At 38.4% G+C, this 9,390-nt stretch overlaps 1 long non-coding RNA gene across 1 annotated transcript; it reads right to left on the bottom strand.

Annotated features, from left to right (window-relative positions):
* Window positions 1-2,144: 2,144 nt before the first annotated feature.
* Window positions 2,145-8,346, bottom strand: LOC127498812 (uncharacterized). The gene is made up of 2 exons (XR_007925986.1): window positions 8,282-8,346; window positions 2,145-3,075 (listed from the first exon to the last, which is right to left on the bottom strand). It is a non-coding gene; the product is annotated as an uncharacterized LOC127498812 (long non-coding RNA).
* Between the last annotated feature and the right edge of the window lie 1,044 nt (window positions 8,347-9,390).

Consider the following 9,390-nt stretch of genomic DNA (forward strand, 5'->3'; position numbering starts at 1 on the left):
GCGACACTCATTTCAAATGTCAATCCACTGAAACACGGCATGTCGCAATCTTTGACGAAGCAGATGAGAACCAATGAGCGTTCTATATCAGTGCCGTAAACCATGTCGTAACGCTTCTCGAGGGTGGCGCTACTTTCAAATTTGAATCATAACGAGCGCGAGCTTTGACTGTAACGATCGCTGTTGCTGAGAATCAAAATGAAGATCGATGGATAAAGGGCTGAATTTGGATCTGTTCCTTACAAACATATGGATTCTAAAGATTTGGAGTACAGCGAACAAATAAAATGGATGTGATTTGTGAATTTATGTTGTGCTTCCGTGTATCTTATGGTTGTATTGTCAGTCACTGCATAGGAGAAAACGCCTTCTGTGTCTCACAGCAAACAAACTAAATATTACAAAATGGTTAAACAATTACAGAAAATGTATTCATAAGGTTTTAAATTGTAGTCTTGTTTAACATTATGCAATCCTCCGAAACGAGCAGCACAAGTCACGAACAGAAATGTTATTTCATATTAAGTAGATGAGTAAACTGCTTTTAATAAATTCGACTAAAAACAACATTAAATCATTAAAGCCACAATTTTAATATTAATACATGGGAATTCATATACATTCACACTTTACGTTACATGATTTACGTTTTTATTGCTGTTAATACGTAAGTATTTTTACGTTTTAGTCCTCTAAATACGTCAATGTTGTACGTTTTTGTGTGTATGAAAACGTAAGTAAATGTACGTGTGGTAGAACCACAATTTACGTAAAAATACACACGTATTCTCATGAGATCACGTTGCACAGCTAGACGCAACAGACAACCAATCATGTGCCTCATATTAGCGTGCTTTGGATAGTCACGGAAACACTGCTTATTGTATATAAATAGTAAATTCAGCATTTGAGAGGAAAAAATTTAAATTCTGAGAGAAAACGCGACAATTCGAGTGAAGAAGAGACCGTTTCATTCTTACCTTTATAGTCCGAAATGTCCATGCAGTATAAACTCGACAGTACTGTTGGCAATATAGGGCTTTTCACACTTGAAATAGTTAACCCTGGGTAAATGGAATCCTGTGTTATCTTGCTCCATGTTTCACACAGCTCATAATTTACCCGAGGTTAATAATTAATCTTTGGTATTATGAATACCAAAGATTAATTATTAACCTCAGGTAAATTACGTTAGCTAACGTTTCACATTGTAAATTCCTAAACCCTGGGTTACCGTTCTTATTTGCATATTTGCGGTGTCAGTGTCATTGTCTGGATAAACGCAGCACGCGACCTGTTTACATAGCTCTAGCACTGCGCATCCTCGTATTGCAGACTGTACTTATCGAGTTTATACTGAAAATAGACATTTCGGACTATAAAGGTAAGAATGAAACGGTCTCTTCTTCACTCAAATTGTCAAGTTTTCTGTCAGCATTTGACATGTTTCCTCTCAAACACCGAATTTACAGTTTATATACAATGCGCAGTGTTTCCTTGACTGTCCGAAGCACATGATGCATGCTATTGGTTAGCCATTGCTAAGCATCTAGTCATAACATTCTAACACCATGTCATTTCACATTTCTCATTCACAATTTTGGCACCACAAAAGCGGTGCTAACCCTAGGGTTTCATAACCCCGGGTAAAAAGCGGTGCTAACCCCGCTTCTAAATTACAAGTGTGAAATGTTCCTTTGCCCGGGGTTAAAAATGGTGTTTAGAACGACGATAACCCGGGGTTAAGCACAGTGTGAAAAACCCTTATGAGGATGTGCAATTCTAGAGCTTTAATGTTAACAGGTCAATGACACCGCAAATATGCAAATAAGAACGTTAACCCGGGGTTATACAGTGTGAAATGTCATTTTACGAATGTCCAGGATTAATTGTTAACCCCGGATAAATTATGAGCAGTGTGAAACATGAAACAAGATAACCCAGGATTCCTTTTACCCAGGGTTTAGAATAACCCAGGGTTAACTATTTAAAGTGTGAAAAGCTCTAAAGAAAGAAAGAAAGAAAGAAAGAAAGACATTTTGAAAAATAAAATGATTTCTGACCTGAAAGCATAATGAAACAGCACTAATATCAAATTAAAATGATCACCAGATAATATTAAATATTGAATGTGCCAAAAATGGTTGTGTTAAACAGATTTAATAAATATTAAGTTAACATGTTAACTTTGACAGCCCTAAAAAATATAACAATCTTTTTTCTCCCTCAAATGATCCACAGACCCCCAAGCAAACCCTCACAACCCCAGTTTGAAAAACTGGTTTGTAGCAAATTTGGTAAATAACATAGAATTCAATTAATCTGTGGACACAGGTGTGTGTATATCAGACAGTTTTGAATGTGGCTCATCCAATCAGATTGCAACCTTAACTTTTATAGCATAAATCATGTTTTTGGCTGTATCATAATGTTCAGACTGCCATTTGAGCAGTGATGCAGATTCTTTCACACCAGACTGTAAGCGGTGGACAGAGTTAATCAACATGTCACACACACACACACACACAGTGACCCCACAGGCTGAACCTGCTGTATTTGTTTGTCGCCGTGACTTGTTATCAGGAATCAGCGTTTCGAGGGACACCATACATACTTTACACAAATAGGTCTTTGCGCACACACTATCTCTTAGACGCACACACAGGCGTACAATCTTCGCAGGCCCTGCACTCGATGGTGAATAATGGCGTCCTTTTTTGAAAGCGGCAGTTCCAGTCGTAGTCTTCTCCATCCAGCACCATCAGCACTTTAGAAGATTAAGTCCTACCTTCCCTTATCACGCTACGCTCCCTCCTGCAGGCTCGACACGGGGTCCTCGCAGACTGGCCATGTCCCCCTCTGCCAGCCCCGCATCGCCATCTCGACAGGGCCTTAATTTTGGCCTCTCCGCCGACTATCTTCTTGTTTCACATTTCTTTTCTCTGCGCTCCAAGCTCATCTCTCTCCGGTCGTGTGATTCATCACCCCAGGATCAGCAGCAAACGGCCTCTCCGTCATTGAGCGTTATCTACCATCTCAATGTCAGCCCCTTCAGCCAGACTGTGCCACATTGTACTGGGAGGAACAAGAATAAGAGAACAGACATGCAGGCTTGATTAGGAACTTTTGGGCTAGATCTAGAATAAAAGTGAATATTTATGGTCCTTGATGCTGATTGGTCAATACAATGTTCCAGCCATGCAGCTAAGTAATATGTTAAAAACTTGAGTGTCTATCTCAAAACACAGAAATGTACAGTGTTACAGGAAAAGATCTTCTTTCAGGAATGGATAAATCAACCTTTTTAGCCTAATAATGTTTGATAGGGACCACAGAGCGTGCGTCTCGTCTGATGCGTTCGTTAGAGGAAATGTACTGCCTTGTATCCGAGTATGCTTTAATCCCTTATCAATACAGTGCTTGCCCTTAATTATGCAGAGGTGACTGATAAATTAGTTTAGACAGAATTGTGATTATCAGTTCAATCTGCCTCTATCTGGAATTAAAATCGATGGCTCATCAGCACACTACATGCTACACTAGCCCAAAAGGTGGAATACACAATACAGTGCACAGCGCTCGCAGGAACCGTGTGATATCTATTCACACTCCAGTTCACGCACTCTTTTTCTAAATAGATTTTCCTTGTGATTATTTATGTAATCGGTTAAATGGATGTCACTTTGTTTTAAAAAGTAGTGGGGAGTAATAAAATAATGACTTGTTGGTCTAGAGGTGAGCGTTCTGCTTTGAGCGCGAGGAGACCCGGTGACGGTTGCATAAACATAGCCACTAATTTCAGACTGTGTCTTAAAGGGTTAGTTTACCCAAAAAATAAAACTTCTGTCATTAATTACTCACCCTCATGTCATTCTAAACCTGTAAGAACTTTGTTCATCTTCGGAACACAAATTAAGATATTTCTGATGAAATCCAAGAGCTCTTGGACTCCTGCCTAGACAGCAATTTAACCACCACTGTTAAGGTCCAGAAAGGTACTAAAGACATTGTTAAAATAGTCCACGTGACTACAGTGGTTCAACCTTAATTTTATGAAGCAACGAGAATACTTTTTGTGCGCAAAAACAAAACAAAAATAACGACTTTATTCAACAATCTTTTCTCTTCCATGTTGGTCTCCTACACAGTTGATGCAGTCCAGCGCTTCCATTTTCTGAAGAAGTCAGATATCTCTCGGATTTCATCAAAAATATCTTAATTTGTGTTCTGAAGATGAACAAAGGGCTTACGGGTTTGGAATGACATGAGGGTGAGTAATTAATGACAGAATTTTCATTTTCGGGTGAACTAATACTTTAAGAACTAGTCTGACCCATGAACAATCAGTTAGAGCTAATCAGTCTTACTTTTTGTATGTAACTGACTTTAAAAAAAAAAATATTACCTGTCTTGTAGAAAAAAAATTTGACGACTAATTTGTAAGACTAGTCTAAGCAGTTCATACAACTGGCCACAGGCCCTGAGCAGGAGCAAGAGAGTGTCAGTCCATTTGATGAAATTGCCACTTGCACTTTCATGTTCCAACGATCTGCAAACGTTCTCTTGCAAATTTTGCTGATGTAAATATGCTATCAAGCTAACATCATCTAGCAGAACCTGATTTCGCCATGTACAACGTGTTCCTGGATCAACATCTTTGTTGAATAAAAGGGTGCCAATAATTGTGGCCAATGTGTTTTGGAGAAAAACATTTATTTCATAATGTGATTTTCCCCCCACTTTCAATTCTTTTCCTTCAATGAAAGGTTTGATTTTTGCTAATATTATGAATTAAAGATCAAAAGGATAAACAATGCAGATTTATTTTTAAAGTCATATTTGATCATATTTACCAAGGGTGCCAATAATTCTGACCACCACTGTAATATATATATATATATACACGCACACACACACACACACACATAAATAAATAAATAAAGTCAGGTCAAGCCCAAAATAGCTAAACACTAAGCTTGTAATTGTCTTGACCACCAATTACTGGTCAGGAAATTAGCAAAATTTAAGCAAAAGCACAACTTAACCAAGCACTACCATTGCTGTCTCAGGAAAACATCAAAGACAGAATGAAGTTATTGTCAGAATATAAGAAGTGTGGAGTGATGAATCACAATGAAACACGAGTGGCATGCTGATGCTCCAGAGTGGCGTCTTTGAAAATCTGGTGAGAAATATAATAATAAATGCATCTCTACCACAGTGAAGCATGAAGAAAGAGGTGTCATTGTGTGGGGAGCTTTTTTTAGCTGCTGGTATTGGTGAACTACTAGTCATTTAATGCTCCTGCAAGACATTGCTCCTGCCCAAATTGCAAAGACAACCAAGAAGAGGCTTGAGTTGAGTTTTTGGTGGCCCAAAAAGAAGGATTTGCTAAACAGTTGGTAGGTGCTTTGAATTTTCCCATGTTCAAAATGCATGCATTATTTCTTTCAACTTTTTCAGCCTTTGAATCTGACGGTGCGTTCCACACGGGATGAATCGCCCTCCGAAGGGTACTTCGGAGTGAAAATAATCATGGCCGCCATATTGAAGGGTCGTTCCAAACCGAAGTGCTCAAAACTGGCCACTTCAAAGGGCCCTTCGGAATGAAGGATTTCGAAGGGTACAACTGATGGACACTTCGGGCCCCCATGATCCTTTGCACAGGGAAGTTGCTTGACGTCACAGAATGGGTACAGGAGGCTCGGAGTTCGATTTTACCTATAAATGTATGTATAGTATTTTTCTATACTACTGTAATATTTATACGAGTTAGATTTGGTACATTATTATGTTCAAAATGACATTGTACTTCAACAAAAATACTTTACAGCTCCCTTTATCAGTCCATTTAAATGTTTAAAATACATAGACACAATATACAATATGGTGATGAACCAAAAATAAATAAACTAATGTTAAACAAAGGGTGCAGCTTGCACAATCTACTCCTCCTTGATTGTCTCGTTAAGATGACGCAGAAGTGCGTTCCAAAAGAAGAGTTTTTTTGACCCCTACACCCTTCATCCCTTCGAAGCTCTCACTCCAGAGGGTAAACCCTTTGAAGGGATTAGGGCATAGGGATGAGCCCTTCCGAATGGAACACAGGGAGAATTGAGCTAGACACCTTAATTACAGGATTTGACTCATTAACTACCCGCTACTGCCCTCCTCTGGTTGAATGCTTCATAGTGGTGAAAATGACAAGCTCTACTGACTGCATGAGAAATAAGAAAGAAGTTGAAGAGGAATAATCATCTTTTAACTCAAACACGCACTCCCATATTGTATCATTTAGGTATTATAGAGCGATTTGCAAAGGCAACAAGCAATCAGTCCTGTACAGAGCTTTAACAAGCCCATTGTATGATTGCTCCAGCCCATCTAATGCCAGTTGTGTTCATAACTCCTGCTGGCGTGTGTGCTTAGCACCACTCACTTTAATTAACAACAGTCGAGGTAGCACAGTCACATTTAAAAGGTTGCCATTCCACCAATATGAAAGCACAATTAAATATTAATTGCCTACTGAATAATAGATGAAGAGTATCTGTGTACAGTTCAGGAGCCTAATTCCTGTTAAAGTACAAGTCTTTAATCAAGCAGTAATGAGCACTGCTATGTCAACAGGCGTTGTGCCCTATCAGCAAAGAATAGAGAGAATTACCATCGAAGGCTCATGCTGCCGAGAGCCTGTATCAATTTTAATGTAATTATGCTTTACTAATAACAATTCAACTCATTATAACAAGCGCTCGCAGAAATTGATTCTGTAAACAGCAGACACGCACAATTCTATTGTGATTATTCTCTAGAGGTTTGTTCCTGCTGTGTGGTACTTCGCGGTGAGGACTATATGCAAGTTCAGACACAACACAAACTGGCGGTTTCCAAGTCTTCAGGGTTTTTTTCAGTTTTCTGAGCTATAATTTACCTGTCGGCTATCATTTTACCCATTATTATAATTGCATATGGAATAGTTCACCCAAAGAAAGTAGCCATTAAACCAGTTCAATTAAAGTAGTCCATATGACTTGAGTGCGCTTCCAATCTGGAGGAGACAGGGAGTCTCATTCAGACAGAAAAGTGATGTATCTTTTTATAAAAAGTAGCAATGTAACACAATTTTTTAATGAGTAACACATTGCTTTTTTTAAACCAACATTCTCCTTGTTCTTAACACAAAACTATCGTATTAGGGAGGGACGCAGGATATATTGGTACTTCATCACTACTGTTCAAAAGTTTGGGGTCAGTAAGATTTTTAAAATGTTTTTGAAAGTCTCATATGCTCACCAAGGCTGCTTTTATTTGACCTAAAATACAGTAATATAGTGAAATATTATTACAATAACATTTTTCTATTTTAATATATTTTATGGTTAATATATTTTTTATATTAATATTATTTAATATTTTATATTAATGATTTGTTTCTCAAGAAACATTTATTATTATTGTTATCAATGTTGAAAACAGTTGTTCTTAATATTTTGTAGAAACTTCTTGAAAAATCCATTTTTTATACTGTGCATTATAATGTTGTGATGCCTAAATTCACTCGTACACTGTAAAAAAAAATTCTACTTAAAACTGAACTTAAAAACTTAAGTTCAGTTGCTGCCTTCATTTTTTTTTTTTTTTAAGAATAATCAGTCAAAAGTCATTTCAAATTAAATTATATTACACTGACTTTTGAATCTTGTATAACTTAAAAAGAAGTTGAAATTGCTTAAATTATTATGGGTTAAAGTAATGTAAAAACATATGTTGTCTTGACTTAATAATCATATCATTTTTTTTAAAAGGTAGCATTTAAAATGATTGATTTTCAGAGCCCCTAAAGGGACATGGTGATGGAAAAAATATGAGATGGGGGGAAAAAAATATTTCAGTGCTTTTTGTTCTCTTGCAAAAGTTTTGCGTTCCCCCAAGAATCTTTGCATTCACTCTCAAAATACTCAAAAGGCTTGCAACCGAACGCAAAGTTTCTTATTTTTCCTACCATTTCATATTTTTTCCACCATCATGTCCCTTTAGGGGATCTGTTTTAGTTTTCAGGCTTTTATTTTTAATTCATTTATACACAACAATATAGAACTGTAATATTGGCAATTTATCAGTTATCAGCTATAACATGAAAATAATTATTGGTTTATCGCTATATCTGCCAAAAATTTTATATAGTTTGCATCCCTATTTTGTATGGCTTTAGACATGAGTTGCATGACTTTATACGTTATGTTTCTGTCTTTTTGGGAGGCTCTACAGAGTAACTCACCGTCCACTTTTGTTGTATGGACATGAGAATCCTGGACATTCTGCAAAACATCTCCTTTTATGTTCCTAAGAAGAAATAACAGCAAATGACAAGTAAATGGAATCAGAATTTCAAATTTTGGGTGAACTATTCTTTTATGACATAAAATGAAAAATAATGTAAATTACTGAGAGCTTTTGTGATACGTGACTCTCTGCTGCGCGGTCAGTCTTTGGTCTTCCTGTGAAAATCCTTTAAGAAAGATCTTGTGTCCTGCCGCACTTCTTCTCCTTGAGCTAGAAAAGCAGATAGAGACAGAGAGGAAGAGAGACGAGGTGACGCCACATTCACCTTTGATCAACTATGATTTTTCACACCGCACTGGTGAACTGCACTTTTCACAGTCCACTCATTGAAAACAGGAGATGCCTTAGTGTCCAACCATATATGCATCACAGCCACTTTCCCGCCACCCTGACCTAGAAACGGAGGACCCGGTGAGTTGGATGACCGGTGAAGGGGGCGAGGGGCCCCGGCTGACAGGAGCTGGCCGCTCAGGTGGAGGCACCAAGGAGAGGAGACGAGATGGCTTGTGGCACGCTGGCTTTCCAGCTGGCCAACTCGTCCCACTGTCAGGACCAATGTCTGTGGAGGAGGAATGCAGAGAAAGAGAGAGGGGAGAAAGTTCATCGTAAAGATAGACCCGATGAAGAGAGGCCAGTGGAGCTGAAGTCACTCCTCAGGGACTGGTGCTCCTCAGCAGGGTCAGAGTGTTCGACTACAGGGGGTCAGGAAAAGGTGAAGGAGAGTCTGATGCTGCAGCTGTAGCCTTGTGTAGCCAGACTTTTGACCATCAGCATAAAGCCTGGTCCACATTAAAATAGCCAAGAACTGTACAATTAACCAGGAAACATTTAGGGCCATATTTTAACAATCTAAGCGCATGGTCTAAAGCACACAGTGCAAGTGCACTTAGGGTGTGTCCAAATCCACTTTTGCTAGTTTAACGACGGGAAAAATGGTCGGCACATGGCCTGAAATGGTTGTCCCTAGTCTCTTAATGAGTCATGGGTGTGTTTTAGGCATAACATGCAATAACCAATCAGTAACGTGCAATAAACCAGAGTCTC

Source organism: Ctenopharyngodon idella, chromosome 17 (assembly GCF_019924925.1).
Source record: "Ctenopharyngodon idella isolate HZGC_01 chromosome 17, HZGC01, whole genome shotgun sequence".
In the NCBI taxonomy this organism is placed as follows: domain Eukaryota; kingdom Metazoa; phylum Chordata; class Actinopteri; order Cypriniformes; family Xenocyprididae; genus Ctenopharyngodon; species Ctenopharyngodon idella.